The 18100-nt window shown below is 44.4% G+C and overlaps 1 protein-coding gene across 3 annotated transcripts in view; it reads left to right on the forward strand.

Moving 5' to 3' along the window:
• Positions 1 to 9538: 9538 nt before the first annotated feature.
• ELMO1 (engulfment and cell motility 1) overlaps positions 9539 to 18100 on the forward strand; it is a 550105-nt gene continuing 541543 nt past the window's right edge. For 2 of the 3 annotated variants that reach the window (XM_060305403.1, XM_060305401.1), the window contains exon 1: positions 9539 to 10065. The gene's annotated coding sequence lies outside the window, so the exon portion shown is untranslated. The remainder of the gene's footprint in view (positions 10066 to 18100) is intronic. The other variant, XM_060305402.1, reaches the window with a different exon arrangement.

Consider the following 18100-nt stretch of genomic DNA (forward strand, 5'->3'; position numbering starts at 1 on the left):
ATAGAGGGATAAATAAAATGAAACCATAGGTAACAGGCAAATCCAGAGTGTTTGCTGTTCTATAAGAGGATTTGCCTGTACCCTATACATTATTAGTAATAGTAATTAGTAATAGTTCTAGATAGAAGGGAGGATTTCACCTCCTAATACTGTAGGCCTTAGATAAAGTTAATTGACAAGTTATAACTCAGATGACTAAAGAAGAAACTCCAGATAGATCTTTAGACCAGTGCTTAATAAGAAAAAAATTGGAGGTTAAGGCCAGGGTTTCATGCTATAGCATTTGTAAAATATAAGTACACATGTTAACTAAACTATTAAATATGTATAGTTTTCATTCAACATGAGTTCAGTCATTTTCAACTTGTCCTTTTGTTGTTGTCCTTATAGAGTCTCACATAAAAGATGTCTCTTCAGAGATAAAAGATGTCTCTTGTAGCTTTTTACAAGAACTTGGTAGACCCTACTTCATTCCAGTAGACAAGATTCTAAGGCTCAAGGAGAGCACCTTACAGGAGAAATCTATTAATTCAGTGGAATTGGCCCAAGTATTCTGCATCAGCTGGCCAATACAAGTAAATCTAAGTCCCTGCCAGCTTTCGACAAAATAACTCAGGACTGCTCCCTCCAAAAAACATAATTTTGTCCCTTACATTTTATTTTGAAAATTTCAAGCATACAGAAAATTTGAAAGGCTATTTAAATAAATGCCTTTGTACCCTCCTTGTATGTTCAAGAATTGTTAACATTTTGCCCAATTTCATTTTTATATATATATATATATATGTTAAGACATTCTCCTCCATAAGCCCAATACTATTTTTATACACAAGAAAGTGAAAAATACCATATCATCTACTATACAGTGACTGAATTCCCCAGTTGTCCCAATAGTACATTTTGTAGCTTTCCCCAGTGAATCAGGATCTAATCAAAACTTACTCATTGTATTATTTACGTGTGATTAACATTTTTTATCTCTTATAGTCTGGAATAATCTCTTTATTTTTTCCTCACTGTTTTTTTTTTTTCTTTCTTTTTTAAATCTTCATGACATTGACATTTTGAAGAATCCAGGTAAGCCCTCCTGTTCATGAGGAGTGGGAAAGCTTGGCTGCATGGGGGCCAGAGCACGGGGAACTGAGTGCCAGGGCTTTGGAAACCACGGCAAGCAAGATCTCCATGCGTGGCAAAGAGTGACCTGCAACGCCAGCAGACTTGTCAGCCCTCATCATGGAGGCTCCAACATGAAGAAGCCACAGACCAAAAGACCTCTTTGGGGGTCACCCATAAACATTCTCATCCACTCATATGATCGTGGAGGGGGTGATGGACCTATACAATCAACTGAGATTGGATCTCCAGCCAACTCAGTAAGTGGGTGCTAAGTTAGAGTGAAGTGATTTGGAAAATTAAGGGAGGTTTGTGTTGAAGATGGTAGCCTGAACACTTGGGTTTTCTCACCTTTGTCCAAAAATCCCATTGATATAACAGTAAAGGTATACAAAAGGGGATCAATAGGTAACCACAGAGAGAACAAAATGGGGGAACAGAGGCCAGAGTTTTGATGAAATTATGTAGCATGGAAGGTGGACTAGATCTTCGTGATCATCTATCAGAGTGGAGGGAGCTGTTACTTAGAAGAGACACAGGGGAAGGATGATACAAAGACATAGGGGCAGATCTGTCCAGCAAACCTTATGCTGGCTCAGAGGCTGCAGGCACTGGGAGCAAGAATGGACTACGGAGCAGTAATCAAGGAATTTAATTAAGCAATAATCAAGGACTGAGTACAGAACAGCTGGGTCAGTGGGACCTACCTATATTTAGAGGGTGACCAGCATCAATACTGTTTACCACTTAGTTAAAAATGGAGAGCTACTGTCTGAAGAAACTAAAAGATATGCCTGAAAATACCTACACATATACTATCCGTGTTCACAGATATAAATATTAGGAAATATAAACTGATAATCTGTGATCACTGGACTATCAAAGAAAACCATCAGTCCCAGAGACAAGAACCAAGGTGAACAAACAGTAAAAATGAACCTCAAATTAACAGATAATTCTGGAAACAGAGAATTTATAAACAAAACAAAACAGTTTTTAATTAGAATCTTCGAAGAGGTTCAAGAAGACATGTCCTTAAAAAAGGAATTGGCTGCTATGAAAAACGGAACAATCAGAAATACTAAAAAAAAAAAAAAAAAAAAGATGGCTGATACTAAAAGAATTCACTAAAGGGGTCAGAGGATAAAGTCAGGAATCTTCTAGAAAAGCACAGAGCAAAAAAAGGGAAGAAATGTAGGAGATAAGGAGATGTGATACAGAAGGTCCAACAATGATTTAGATAGAACTTCCAGAAAAGAGAATATAAAAAATGAGATGAAAATGAAGAAAATACAGAAAGAAATTTCCCGAGGTTGAAAGGGACAAGTCTTCGTTTGAAAGGCTTATGTAGTGCCAAGAGGGAACAGTGATAAAATACCCTCACCCATTTCCATCCTGACAACAGTTCAGAATGTCAAGGATAAAGAGAAGATTCTAAGTGCTTCTAGAAATGAAAACACATACACATAGGCACACACACTGGTACATGAGGCAAACCACAAAAGAAGAAGATGGTTTTGACCTCTGACTTCTTATCAGCTGGAAGATAGGAAGCCATGTTTTTAAGAGTTCTGATGGCTACTAATCTGCCGATCAAATGTAACTGCAAAGTAAGGATAGTCTCAGACATGAAGGTTCTCAGAAATGTTGGCCTTCCATTCACACTTTCTAAAAAAAAAATTTTGGTTATGTATTTCAGTGAAAAAAAAAAGAGTCTTAAAAAGCAGAAGACAAGGTATTCGAGAAATGGGGGACATAACTAGAGGGTAATGGAAAGAAATTCTAGGAAAACAGTGAGGGAGTAGGTGACAATGGGACAGAAAATCTGAAGGCTCTGTGGAGAATGTCTTCAAGAGTAAAGTGGATTCCATGTGTAAGGACATGGAAGACTTTAATATGTTTTGGCAATTTCAGACTCCAAGGAGGGAAAAAACCATAAAGTCACAATGCCTCCATGAAGTAAGTTAAAATATACCCAAATTGTGGACAACTGACAGACTTTAGAAGAGAGAATCTGTTCAGTCTTGACTCCTGACACATTCTTCTTGAGGGGTGACTGGTTTAATGACATAGGATTATATTCCTTCTCTTTCAGTGCAGTCATGCTATTTGCCTCTGCCATGTGTAATAACATATAATACTGTAAACTCTGCTTTAAAATTTTTAGAATCAACTAATAGACAATATATAAAGAAACTTTCATTATAGTGTCAGGAAAGAAGGTAGCAGAATATAAATGTAATAAACACTGAAAATGTAAAGCTAGTATTAAGTTTGGAAATATAATGTCATAATTACACACATCTAGTCCTCCTCTAGTCCCAACCCCCTGGGGCTAAAAAGAAGAGTTTGTAGCCACACCAGAAGAGGAAGGAAGGAAGGAAAAGAGGGAGGGAGGGAGGGAAGGAAGGAGAAAGAAAGGCCACCAGAGTTTTGGAGAGTAGACTGGATCAGATATAGCGAAAATTAACATGGAAGGAAACCTCAGCTGATCTCTTTTTGGCTCTAGAGCTGGGATGGCCTTGAAGAGATGCTCTGAACTGGGCAAGGGAGGGCAATTCAGGGAAAGGTACTCAGGCATGAGGTATCAACACCGATATTCTCAGCAGCCTGGGGGGATCAGGGACAGGGTGGTGATTCTACAACTGAGCACCTTGGTCCTGAGGTGGGGGTGGAGGATAAAAGGAAATGGGAAGGGGTTCGTGTGGTGCACACAGCATCCACTAGAGGTAATTATAAAAAGTGTCGATTAGAGAATCTGGAAATTAAAATTTTGATCATCAAAAACAAACAAAAAACTAAAATAAATTAAAGGTAAGAATGGACAAGGCTAAAGAGTGAATTAATGAGCTGGAAGACAGAGCCAGTGTACTCTTCTAGAGGACAGTATAAAGACTCATAGGATAAAAAGAATGAGAGAAAGTGAAGTGACATGAATGATAATATCAGAAGGTCTGTGTCAATAAATAAAACACTATCATCAATAAAACATCAAAATGTGATGTTATAATCAGAAAGAAGAAGAACTGAGAAAGAGGGGGTAAGCCAAAGTTTTAGAAATCTTTCATAGAAAGGAATAAATAAGATACTGTATGAAATTGATAAACCAAGAGATAATAGTATAGACAATTAGAACCATGGCACTAATCACCTAAATAATTAAAAACAGAAATGATTAAGTGTGTTGACCTCTAGGGACCAGGACTGGAGATGGCGGGGGTAGGGGGGAGAGAGTTTTACTTTTCATTTACTATTTTATATTTTAAAAAAACATTTGACATATATTTCTTTAAACATTTTTTAAAGAAAAAATAAAGATTATTGTACTTCCACCTGACCATTATAGAAGAGGTTAATAGCCATTACTAGTGCAGAGTGGTTAACATTCATCTTGGCTAAATTTACTGAGTATTTACTATACGCTAGGCATTGCTTGAGAGAAGTATCATCATATAATCAACTCCATATTATAGGCTCAGAGAAAAATACAATAATTTGTTCAAGGTCACATGGCTATTAAGAAGTAGAGCTGGGATTCCTGTCCATATCTATAAACTCCACAAGCCTGGACATTTGAATACTTTGCAGATTTTGCTCTGATGAGACTGGTGGGTCAATCCTCTTGTCAGTGTTTACTGTAACACTGTAGGGATTCCTTGAGTTATTGATCAATGCAATTTCTTTGGCCATTATTCTTTGGGCAAGGGGAGGTAGAGAGTGGATATAGATCTGAAAGTCTTGATAAATGCCCTGCTAAACACAAATCCAAACAGGAGAATGCATTTGGTTAATGGATGACTTGGCAGTCCATGGAGATATTTTTTGTTTAAAAATAGGGTGGGATGGCTAAAGCAGAGGGAGCTGGTGCAGGGAGTAAAGTTTACATGTTTTGATGGGTGTCCTCCACCACTGGACAATTTATAATTACTATGAAATGAGGATCTGCTGGGCATGAACCCAGAGTAATGGTGTCACAGAAATGGTCAGTAGCCAAACAAGAGTAGAGTCATCCCTTTCATCATTTCTCAAGCCCGTCCTTGACCTGGGGGCAAGTGTTGCAGGTAGTACCATGTTGGACACAGGGTTACAAGAAGGCCAACCAAATTCAGTGTTTAGTTGGGCCGAGGCAGCAAGGCAAAAGCAAATCATTTGTTTGTGGGCCTCTACAACTAGGATGACCGACCATCTGTTCTACGGGCCCTCTGCTTCCTTTGTAACATTTCCGTTTCTCCAGTTCTCCCCAGGCCCTTGGTTTTGGTGACTTAGGCTCCATCTTCTCTAGCCTTAGCTTCCTGCAATAACTCCCTATCGGTTCTTCCCACGTGCCTTTTTGTCTCCCCTCTAATCCATTCTCTATTCGGTAGGATGAACCTTTAAAATAAAAAGCCAACCACGATAGTCTCTTGCTTAAAATATTCCACTTGGAAAACAAAACAAAACAAAAGAATCCCAAACAAAAAACTTTTCAGTGCCTTCCCATTATCCTTAATATATTCAGTATGACTGCCAAGGGCTTCCAAATTTTGGCTTTTGCCCTGTGCTCTTGGATTCAATTTTGATATTCTCACACTTTAACCAAATTGACTTTTTTAAGGTTCTGCCTGCACTATGATTCCTATAGACCTTTGTGCAAACTGCTTTTTTTGATCTAGAACCCCTCCCCATTACCCAGCCCACCGCCTTCCCCCACTGTCCTGGCTAACGTATACTCACTTATCCTTCAGGTTCCAACTCTAGCAGAGCTTCCCAGGAGACTTACAGGTGATGGTAGCATCCCTGCCTCCACATGGTACTTCAATATTTGGTTATTAGTATGTTCTTCTACTACATTCTGTCTTCTTAACTAGGTTGGAAGTGCCAGGAGGGGCCCCCCACACTTCTCATGCTCACCATTGTAGCCTCCCTTCCTCCCACGGTAGCTCACATTTAAGGCCTTCAGTGCACATTGAATTAAGGAATGATGGAGAGAAGGAAGGCCCTGGCATACAGACCCCCTTGTCACTCTGCTTGTCCCAGGGCTGACCCCAGTGGCTCTGGACTGCAGGTGTCTGCCTGCTACCCAGACATTGTTATCTCTGGTATAGCAGCTTCCTGGAGCTGAGGTCACTCTCTCTACCCCCAGAGCTGTTTCACTGGAGTCAAGCCATCGTGAGCCTGATTCTAAGACAGGAAAAGAGAATAGATTTTTCAAGCTACAGATCAAGGAAGTTGAGGCTGATTTGAGGCAAAATTCTGAAGCAAATTATGAAATGTATTATTAAATGCACAGGGCTTATTTGCAGTTCAGTAAGTGTTTTTTTAAAATGAATTAGAAATGAATATTTGTGAATGCTTAGGAAGGAAAGAGTTGATCAACATGAGTCATCATTGATTAAAAATATAACAGGCCATTTTTGCAATTTGGGGTTTCATGGTGACATTTGGGTACTCATCCCTCCTCTCTTGGAGTTCTGTAAACACAAGGAAGAATAAAGATGTTGGAAACACAGGATCGAGTTATTAAATCTGGGAAATTCGCCCAAATAACTCTCTATCCATCAACAGTGCAAAGCTGTCTTGTAAGCATGGTTGCGGGAAGCAGTTTAGACCTCAGGCTTCAGGGAATTTTGTTCTTTAGCCAGCTCTCTCTGCCGTGCTTCCTTTTCTCCTATAGCCATCTTGAGACTGAGATGGGTGGTCCTATAGGGGAGATTCTGAGTCCACTTCCCCAACCATTTGAGATGTAGATGAGGCTGGCCCAACTGCAGAGAGCCTAGCCCTGCCCTGGTGGACTTACTGCAAGTGATGAGCTGCCCTTGGGTCCTGATCCTTATTATAATGGCCACCCTCTCTACCACAGCATGACCTGTGGGATTGAACGGCCCAGTCTCTGACCAGGAGCTGAAATAAAATCAGAGTCGTGATACTAGCTCTTTCCCTGCCCTATGGGTAGAAACTGATGCGTGGGAAAATGGAGAAGATGTTGCTCTTGTTTACTGATTAGAGGACTGTTATAGATAATAGCTAAGCTAACATTTAGTGAGTGCTTCTATGTGCCAAGCCCTGTTCTAAGAGCTTTACTGTATCAACTCATTTAATCCTCACTCAACCCTCCCAGGTAGGTATAGTTTTAGTCCATAAGTTAAGTCACTTGCATAGGGTAATGCAGCCAGTAAATGGCAATGCTGGAATTTATATCCAACAACCAAGTCCAGAGATGGAGCCCTTCTACATGTTACCACCACACTGCCCGCTCTACAAAAGTGCCCACTGCAGACCACCAGCTAGCCCAGGGCGAAGGTGGATTTCTCTAAGGCATTTGACACATCTAATATGTCTTTATGAATACAATAGAAAAATAAGACTTGGTAATGGCACAGTTAAGAAGGTCATTAGTAACTGAATGAACCAGTGAACTCAAAGAATGCTGATCCCCACCAAGGTGGAGGGAGCTTCTTAGTAGGGTGTCATCCAGGACCCTAGCGTTCTAACCTAACCTGCAGACATGGGGAGACACTGGATGCCTGAATCAAGTCCAAAGAGACTTAGAGAAGGTGGACCAGAAATTGGTTTCCAAGACTAACCTCATAAGCATGGACATGGCCTAATCGTAACACAGCAAAGAATTTCCAGTCTTCCCCTTGCACTGGGATTAACAGTGAGATGTATCTGAAAAATAATTGACAAGAGCTTATAAATAGTTTTTAATGGTTAGTTAGTTAGCTAGTTAATTTATATGACAACTAACTTTTTTAAAAGGCAGAGACAGGTGTCCTTTAAAAAATGGTGAAAGAGATTTGAAGCCATATCACATGAAAAGGAGTTAGAGTAGCTGACAATGTTTAATCCTCGGAAGAGAAAGTTTAGGTAGAATTCTAGGGCTATCTTCAAAGATCTGAAAGATTATCTCTTGCAGGAAGGATGTGACTTACTCTGTGTTAACTGCAGAGGGCAGAGCTGGGAGCAAAGGTTACAGGGAGGTGGATTTGTCTAATTGCTGTGCAAAGTTCCCCGTCTACCCTTGGAACAATTATGACACCTAACATTTACCGAGTATTCATGGAGTCTGCACTAAAATAAAGGTCTTTATGTGCCTTAGCTAGAAAGTTGTGGATAAGATTCATACTTATCACTATAAAAGTGTCTCATCATCATTAGTAAAGGCTCCATTTACTGACTGCTTATTAAATTACCTCATTTGATAGCTGCCCTGTTGACTGTTATTATTGTATCATTACTGTTTTACAGATGAAGAAATAAAGAAGTGAAATTACTTTCCTGGAATCATACTGTTTTAAGTTATTAGTTTATAATGATCTGGACCCGAATATTCCAGCTACTAATACTGCCTCCTGGGGTTATGCATGTAATAAGGGGTCAGATCAGGGCAGTTCATTAGAAATATAATATAAGCCGCTAATGAGAACCATGTGTATAGTCCTACTTTTCCTAGTAGTCGTGTTAAAAATGTAAAAACAAACCAGTGAAATTATTTTTAGTGTATATAATATACATTTTATATCTTAACCCAACTGAGTCATCACATCTAAACTATCATCATTTGTTGGAATGATGTAATCAACATTAAAATTATTAACGAGCTATTTTACATTCTGTTTTTCACACGAAGTCTAGTGTCTATTTTACACTTAACAGAACATCTCAGCATTAGCCACATTTCAAGCGTTCAATGGCTACTTGGAACTCTTGGCTGCTAATGGACAGTCGGCACATGGTTAAAATTTAAGTCTCCTTGGGGGGCTAGGGGGTGGGATTGAAACTTAAAGAACAGGTTTGCTTCCACCTTACATTCTAATGCATCCCTGTCCCCGACTTACCTCCTTTGTCATTTTGCAGGGAATGTATAGCAACTGCCTTTGCCTTTTCTGGTAGAGCCAGCGTAGATATTTCTGAATTCGGAGAGGACAGGTGTTTCTCCTGCAACCTTCCAACAACTGTCATTTCCCTCCTGGCAGCTACTCGGAGTTAACGTGTTTGATTTCTGCTTTGAAAAGGACTGAAGTAGGTTGTATGAATCAAATAATGTACCCTAAATACCAAATTGGGGGTAGAACGTTTTGCTTTATGCAAAGTTATGCAAAATTAGGGAGTCCCTGGCTTAATTGATGAGAAATAAATCCTTTGGTCGGTAAATGCACAGGTGACTGAGGAGGAGGAAACGTTCTCTTGTTACTTTTGTCGCGCCGTCCAAAGGTCGAGGCAGAACGTCAAAACAAACACATCAGCCTCTTCAGGTAGCTTTAAAACAGCCCACCGAAGTTTGTCCTCAAAATTCCAAACCAGTTGCCCAAATTGAAGGCTTATAAAAAGATACCGCGTACTCTCGGCCTCCCGGAGGTGGCGCTATGAGGGTGACGGAGTTAGTGCCTGCAAAACGCCGCGTGTGAGCTCATTCGAGAAGTCATGCTCTGCACACATATTATTTATAGCAGAACTGAGGCGTACACGGTGTTTGACATTTTCTTCTTTTTAAGTAGGGGGACTTCAAAAAGTCGTGGGCACCCCCATCCCCCAGGCAAAGTGCAGTGGGCCGGCGTCAGGGCGCCGGCTGGAGGCGGACGCGCCAACCACGCGTGTCCGGGCGCAGGTGCGGGGGGCGACGGCGGCCACTCCGCAGCGTCCGCTCGGGAGGAGATTTCGCGGCTAATCTCGGGATGCCTTGCAGATGCAAAATGTGTCTCTGGCCAGCAGGAGGAAGGAAGAGGAAGTGAGAGCAGCGGCCGCCGGCGGCGCAGCAGCCGGCCGACCCGGAGTGTAAGTGCGTGTGCTCTGGCGAGCGCGAACCGGCGAGGATGGGCAAGGGATAGAGGCAGAGCCACTCACACCGCCGGGGCCCCGAGTTGGGCGACAGACCCTCCGGTCCCCCTTCAGTGGTCGCGGGGTCGCCAGAGCTCTGATTGCTGGGAACCCTCGCCGCCGCCGCCGCCGCCGCCGTCCTGCGACCCCGGGCAGGTTCGTAAAGTTTCCTGGGCTGGCGCGGCGCCCTGACTCGCTGACCTCAGCGCAGCCGGGGAGGGAGCTGGGGCAAGGAGGAGGCGTCTTGCGCGGGGGGACTCTGGGCGCCGCGGAGACACTTTTGTTTTCTCCCTGGGGGCGTCGCGGCGCAGGCGGGGGGTGGCCGCCGGGGTGAAGGCTGCGGGCGCGTGGGGCACTCTGCCCCAGTTGGGAAAGTCAGGGCGGAGGGGGCGGCGGGAGGGCGAGTGGGAGCGGAGGAAGGGGCGCAGAGGAGGGAGCGCAGGGCCAGTGGCCAGGGAACCCGCAGAGATGTTTCGGTCAGGGCGGGCTGGAGGGGGCTGACTGAGGGTTGGGCTGCTGGCGCCGGGGGGCTGGGGACAGGGAGCGTGTGGAATTGTGGGCTTGGAGACCCGAGAGGCTGCGCGGGAGAAGGGACTGGCAGCTAGGACTCCCGGCTTTTCTCAGGCACTCGCAGATGGAAGGGAATCCCCCGGCGAACGCGCTCCTGGGAGGGGGCGGTGATGGTCTAGAGGCGTGGAGGGCCGGGAGGGACGCGAGGGGGCGGTTGGGGCAGCTGGGAGCCCCGGGCGACTGTTAGTAAATACCCGCCTCCCGGGGACACGCCGAAGTCCCCCCTGGGACCGGGAAAGGAGGTGGGGGGCTTCGATGGGTGATCCCTGCCTCAGAGAGGGGGCGCACCGGGTGCGCCTGAAGAGAAGGAAGGCAGCCGAGCTTCGGGGGCCCTGGAATCCGAGCAGAGAGGGCGGCCGAGATCGCAAGAGTAGCTTTGAGGAAGAGGAAATACAGAACTCAGCCGGCCCGGGGGTGCGCGCGTGCGTTTGGGATTGGGAAGTTCGTGTGGAGCCGCGGGCGCGCGCGAGGGCGGCGAGTGTGTGTGTGTGTGTGTGTGTGTGTGTGTGTGTGTGTGTGTGTGTGTGTGTGTGTGTGTGTGTGTGTGTGTGTGTGTGTGTGTGTGTGTGTGTGTGTGTGTGTGTGTGTGTGTGTGTGTGTGTGTGTGTGTGTGTGTGTGGCCGCGAGGGGCTCCGGAGCCGAGTGACCCTCTGCCACCTAGGGGCTGTTTAAAATTGGCTGCTCAGGGCAGGGGTTGCTGGCGGCGGGACCTGCGTTGACCTAAAGCCTAGCGCTTGGCCCCCGGTAGTGACCCTGCTCTGCGGGCCTCTGGACAGCTCCGGGGACTCGCGGGGCATATTTCGTGATGTCCAGTGCCTCAGACGTAGGGCCTGCTAACACCACTGGCCATAAATGATGCGGATCTGGTTCGTTATATTTAAGATTTCAGAGAACCTATGGCAAGGGTTTCTGCCTCTGGAGGCAGAGGCCACAGGCTCCTCGTTTACGGCTGCCAGTGACTTGGGGGTGGTGTGTGGGGCAGTGGAAGAATTTCTGAGTTGTTGTTCTTGGGGTTTTTTGTCTATAAAAAAAAATAAAAGTACATAAAAGTTACTGTCTAACCCTAACCCTAACCGAACTAGTAAATAAAAGTAATTAATGACCCGTATTTATATATCAACTTTACAGAACTGGGCACTGTGAGTTAGAAGGTCAGATCCCCTGCTGTCAAGTAGCAGACTTTTCTTCCTTACAGCTGACCTTCTGAACCCGCTCTTTACTATGGTACATTTCCTATCTCTTAAGGGCTGTGGTTAAAGGTTCATGTTAATTTCTTACCACACTTATTACTCACTTTTGTTTGTTTTTAATTAGATGGATTGTACCTCCTCTGGGGAAATTGTGAGGGAATGACCTAGAGTGTTGGGACTCTCCAGGGTGGATGGTGTGAGGAGGGAAGGGAACTAGGGAAGAAGCTTGGTAGGTGTCAGGGAGGGGGTTGCTGGGAGGCTGGCCCAGACCTGGGTGGAATTCAGGACCTGGAGCAGTTACTGGGTTACAGGATGGGTGGTCCTATTGATGGCCTTATCCCCCTTTTCCCCCCCTTTCCCGTGTCTCATCTCTCTGCCTTTCTTGACTACAGACAGCTACTCTGACTGCCTTACATTCTTCTTTTTCACCAAGTTCTCTCATGAGGGCCTTGGCACGTGTTATTCCTTTTGCGCAAGGAGCCTCTCCCCACAGTGCCCAGTTGGCTCACTCTGTTGCTTCCTTCAGGTCTCTGCCCAGTTGTCAGTTTGCAGGAGGACTTCCCTGACTGCCTCATATAAAATAGCAACCAGCCACTCCCTGGTCCTTTTAAGTCACTTAATTTTCCCTCTTAGCACTTTTTACCCTCTGGCATTATATATTCACTTGTTTGTTTGATTATTGTTTGTCTCTCCCCTTAGAATGGAAGATCCACGAGGGCAGGAGCCTTGTCTTGTTTACAGGTCCAGAACTTAGACTGGTTCCCACGTAGTAGGTGCTCAAGAAATACTTGTTGACTAAGATACGCCTTTATGGTAGAGGCTCACCAGGGAAATACACCACAAAAACAAAATACTGCAGCATCAGCGGCAAGTAAGAAGCCCAGGTAACGGGCTTTTGCTTTTTCTCCTCTGTCCTCTCCCCATGCCCAGCCACACTTCTTGCAGATCCCTTTCTACCTTGAGTAAACTCCTCCCCTTAGAATTTCAGCCTGAAGAAAGGAACAGAGAGGTGATTTCCTTGGGGGAGTGGAAAACCAGAACAGTTTATTAATAACACATAACTTCTTCAGATCTGCTGTCTGTGTCATCACTCTCCTTGGAGAATGTCTTTTAAAAGTGTGTGGTACTTTAGCCAAAGAAAGACTCCCCTGGGAAGAAGGGAATTACTGTGAGTGGAGTGAAGTCAGAGACATCCACTGTATCCCACTCCACTCCCCCAGCAGATGGGAGACAAGGAGAGGAGAGGAGTAAGGGAAGAAGGAGAGGGAGACAGAAAGGGGCTGGGTGGCCCCAGGTGCTGGGGAGAAGAGAGATGAGAAATGCCCAGGAGAAGCAAAATGAAAGAGAGAAAATGGATGAGGGGTTTCTACAGTGCTGCTAAATCGTAAGCCTTTATTAAATTGAGATAGGGCAATATTTGAGTGTTTTAAAGTAATATACCCCTTTGGATGTTGGGTGTGAACGGGTAGGGAAAGGTGGAGGAAGGGAGTGCTTTGAAGCCTTGCAGAGAGGATGTGGCTAGGGGTGTGCCAAGGGGCTCTGAGCACACACTTTGCTGACATTATTATCTTTCTTAACACTGAAGGTTTAGAGGTAATCATTCCTACGGAGGATGTTTCCTGTCCGGAGCTAAGACAGTGGGTACCCTTAAGGTTTGTAACTGAAGCCTGCAACCACTTTTCAATGCCTGAAACTATCCAAGTGGGTAGTTTGATTTATAAGACATTCATTTTGTTGAACTTAGAAAAGGTGGGGAATTACTAAACCCTCTCTCCATCACAAAGCCTCAAGTGTTTGCTGCTAATTGTGCAACTCCAGTTCTGCTTCTTCTAATTAACTAGTCTCGTGTTTTTGAAGCTTAGCGTTACAACTAGGAATGGATCATAATATCAATTTATTAGGTCTGGACCAGCAGTTGAAAACATGAAATAGAAGAGAGTACAATAGAAAATTGAGTGTTTTACAAAACGGACACCAAATCTTAATGTCAAATGTATCACTTAATGTGGGTCATGATGAAAAAAGTCTGCTTTAATAATTCTGGAGGCCCTAGGAATGTACATTTTAAACCATTTACCAGGGATTCTGATGAAAGTGGTTCATAGGGCCATACTTTAAAAAACACTTAGCTCCCCGCCCCCCAAAATGCTATTGGTTTAATCTCCTGCAAGAGATGCTGTTTCCAAATGTTGAATCAGATGCAGTAAAAGCATCAGTCATTGACTTAACTTTTAAAATACTACTGTTTATAGAACTTGATGGTCTGCTAGGCCCCGAGGCTGACGTCCTGGCAAAGCTGGAGAGCCAAGTGTATGTATTTCACTTTAGTGATATGGAGAGACAGTAGATTATCTGTAATAACTCTTTAAGTTAGAATAAAACGAGTGAAAATACTCTTTTCTGGACAAGTTTTAGTTTAAGCTTTTGAGATCTTTAAGTTTTTGAGGTCTTTGGAACCTTACTTCACTGAACTTTTCCTTTCATATTTTATGCCTCACGGTCCCCATATGCATGCTTTTAATTACTTTCAGAGGTTTGCAAAGACAGAAGTAATCTCTTCTGGTGGCAGCCACACTGCTGTGATACACAATCAGATTAAGCTTCTTAGTTGACCAGGGCTTGGGACTGGCTAACCAAAGAAGAAAAAGGCTGAGAACTTCAGCACTGTCCAAAATATCAGGATTTTGAAGACCAGCCATCCAGGGTACAGAGTGTGGCTCCCATGAAATGCGTGTGGCCCGTGAAAGCCTTTGAATACGCCAAGCACAGCATTTTTAGGTACAACAAAGCCAGCCTGCAAGCACAATGCAACACTGGTTGCAGTTTTCGGTTCCCTGGATAATTTAGGTTGTCTGAGTGTCAACAATTGGAACTTATAGATCGTAGCCAGAACTGAAGCTCTCAAATCACGCTTTTGATCCATGATTAATTTAACTTGTGACTTAGTACTATGCTTTCTAAGCTTTCACAGGATAAGTACAGGTCTGTCTGAGCAGATTTTGGTCACTGGCCTAAGGTGGGGTGAACAGCCAAGTATTGTGTAGGAATCCATGCAGGAGGAGGGATGCTAGCTCATCAAACAGAATTAACCACAGCAACAACCTGGCCTAGTGCTGAGTGGAGAAATTAGTCACATGTATAAATAGAATGAGATGATGAGTCTCAGTCAGTGTTCTAGGCCCCCGCAAACACTGATTTCCAGAATCTGAGCAGGATTATTATTGGAACCTCCATTTTAGGAACTGAGGCTACAGTTTTGACTATTTTCGTTCTAACAGTTAATACGGGGAACAAAACTTCCCTCAGTAGAAAACACCGGAAAACGTCCGTACTAATTGCTGGGCTCCAGGACTGCTATGGGTTGGGTGGGTCGTACTTGCCGGATAAGGAGCAGTGGTTTGAGGGCGGCAGGACTGAGTAAGCCCTGACTGAGCGTTGCCCCAGGGGGCTTGAAGTCACAGGATCCATGCAACATTTTCCTCCTTGTGCCGACAGCTGACATGCTTCCTCCTGGAATGCTGTTTGCGAAATGGTGGGGATGAACTGGTATAGTATTCATATCCCATCTTATAGAAGTGGCTTGGAGAAGTGAAATGTCACTAGTGTATTTGGAGAGTAGATCTGAGCCTACACCCACCTCTTCTGACTCTTTTTACCCTGTTGTTTCTTGCCCGTGCCTCATGACGCCTGTGTTGAATACTTATTCTTCTTGTTGGTTCTCCTGGACTAGCCTGGTCTGAGGCCAGGATCCCCACATTGAGCTATGCTGCGGCCCTCCCAGGGGGCCCTTCACTCCTGTATGCTGGTAGAAATTCCCTGGGATCTGATGGTTGTGCCCTGGGTTACCGTGGCACCTAGGGATGTGTCTGCCACCACCGAGGCCAAGTTTTTCAGTGCCTCCCTTTGGATATCCCATTCTAAAGCTGACCTCTTTAGTCCTGGGAGTCAGAGATCCTTCTCTCAGGGACAGCATGCCCATCAGCGTGCTCATGATATTGACGCGTATAAGCCAGAATACAATTCATTAATCAAAAATGAGAATGATGTTTGCCGAGGGGAATAGACACATATTCTTTAGCCAGCATATTTTTTTCCTCTGTGGATGAATCATGGTGAAAGCAAAAGCATGGAACCACTTGGGGGGGTGGGGGGGACCAATTTGGGGGAGGGAATACGTTTAACAGAGTAATTTCCAGCTAGTCATATTTTTTGCTGTTTCTCCTGCCCCATGTATTAATACCAACTAAGTGAACCAGAGACTGGAGTTCTTAACCAGGATGGTTTCTCCCTTGGGTGATGCTGAGGCTACTGATTCTCTTCTTTTGCTTCCTGCAGGCTGTTGCCCATTCTACGTTGACCATTTATATCAGGCAGTCTCAACCTTGGCACTGTTGACATTGATTATCCAGAGGCTGGATAATCCTTTGTCGAGGCGGGGGTGTGCCCTGTGCATTGTAGGAAGTTTACTAGCTTCTCTGGCCTCTACCCACCAGATGCCAGTAACAGCACCCAGTCGCGATAACCAAATATGTCTCCAGACGTTGCCAATTGCTAACCTCCTTCTCCTAGTAAGAACCACAGTTTTTTGTGTTTTTTTTTGTGGTACGCGGGCCTCGCACTGTTGTGGCCTCTCCCGTTGCGGAGCACAGGCTCCAGACGCGCAGGGCCAGCGGCCATGGCTCACGGGCCCAGCCGCTCTGCGGGATGTGGGATCCTCCCGGACCGGGGCACGAACCCGTGTCCCCTGCATCGGCAGGCGAACTCTCAACCACTGCGCCACCAGGGAAGCCCCACAGTTTTGTTTTCTTGCGTAAATTAGTTCAACTGTGGGCTATCAGACATGCTAGGCTTTTGACAGCAGTTATAAGTGCCCCAGTTTTCTATTTACTGGTTATCCCTTTGCCCTAAGGTGGTTTATTCACAGATGGGTGGTCTCGTCCTTTATGTTCATTTATTTCCTCTACTTCTCCAAATTTCCTCTCTAGCTTCCTCTCCTCCTAAAATTGCAATTGTCTCCCTAACCCAAATTGCTTTCAATTCTGAATTTCATGTGTATTTCTTCCTGGCACCCTCTGGTTGAAAAAAACTGTAGCTGGTGACTTTATGCCTCAGTTTCCTCACAGGGTCTTGAATTCTGGCCCCTGGTTACTGTGTTAGCTATAACGTCCACGTAATGCGAATAAGATAAATGAAATGAGGGAGGTGGTCGCAAAGCTCAGCTGGGCTCATTCAGAGGTCTCTGTCACCAGATTAAGGAAATGTCTGCTTGGGAATGAGTTAACAGGGTGAAATGCCTCCTCCGCTGGTAAAATACGCCTTGGCTAGTTGAGTTGTAATAAATATTGATGTTCCATTAGCATGACCAGGACATCGCTTTAAGGTATTGCTATATGTGGAGTCCTTTTCCACTCTGTCCATTAGATTTCTGTCCTAATCTTGCCACATTTGTTTTCTTATGTAATTATCTTTCAACCTGTTATTTACCTTCGCTGTCGGGCTGCTGTAGCAGAGTAGCATCTAGGGGCTTAAGGGATGGAGAGAGATTGTCCAGCCTGTGTACTAGCTTGTCTCCCCAAGGCAGTCTCCTTCTTATAAGTCACAGCCCTACAGTAAACCTCCACCCTTCCTTCCGCCCTTTGTGCCTTTTTTTTTTTTTTTTTTTTTTTTTTTTAGCTTGAGATTGCGTTTAGAAAGCCAGCGTTTTGTGCTGTGGGGTTCTGCGGCTGAGCAGTCCTGGATGAGCTATATTTTCCAGGCTGCTACACACAATTACCCTTAATTTCGAAGCATAGTGCATTTCAAAATAATTTTTTTTTCTGTTTTCAGGCTCTTTAATCCAGATGCAGAGCCACAGCTGGCTTTGCCCTTGCCCACCAGAAGGCATGTGGCTTGGGAGGTAGAACCAGTGGAGGGACTTTGGTTAGATTGCGTATTTTTGGCTGAGTGAAGAGTGAATTCCAATAACACTCAGTAAGGCTGATTTTTACTTGACTCCTGCCCACCCTCACCACTGCCCCACCCCATCATTTTCACAGCATTTTTATAGTGGACCATGTGACCTAGTTATTCCAACTGTGGGCCATTCATAGGAAGTGACCAAGTATTCAAAAATTTCGATTTGGGGGAATAGGACTGATCCTTTCATACACTAAATAGTAAGTGTGTACTGTGTATGTATGTGTACGTGTGAGAAAGACACCCCCCACACACACACATATATCCATGTAGCTCTCCCAATATTGAAAGGTCTTTAGGAGCAAAGAAACTATTATATCACCTGCTAAATCCTATGTTCTCCAGTGCTTATCACTTTTATAGCAAGTCAGTATAAATCACATTAAATCAAAACTTTTCTCAAGGAATGAATATATTTCCATCATCCTTAGACTTACTTTACTGCCAAGAAGTGAGTTCAACTCGTTAGAACTACT

Source organism: Globicephala melas, chromosome 9 (genome assembly GCF_963455315.2).
Source record: "Globicephala melas chromosome 9, mGloMel1.2, whole genome shotgun sequence".
NCBI classification, from domain to species: Eukaryota; Metazoa; Chordata; class Mammalia; order Artiodactyla; family Delphinidae; genus Globicephala; species Globicephala melas.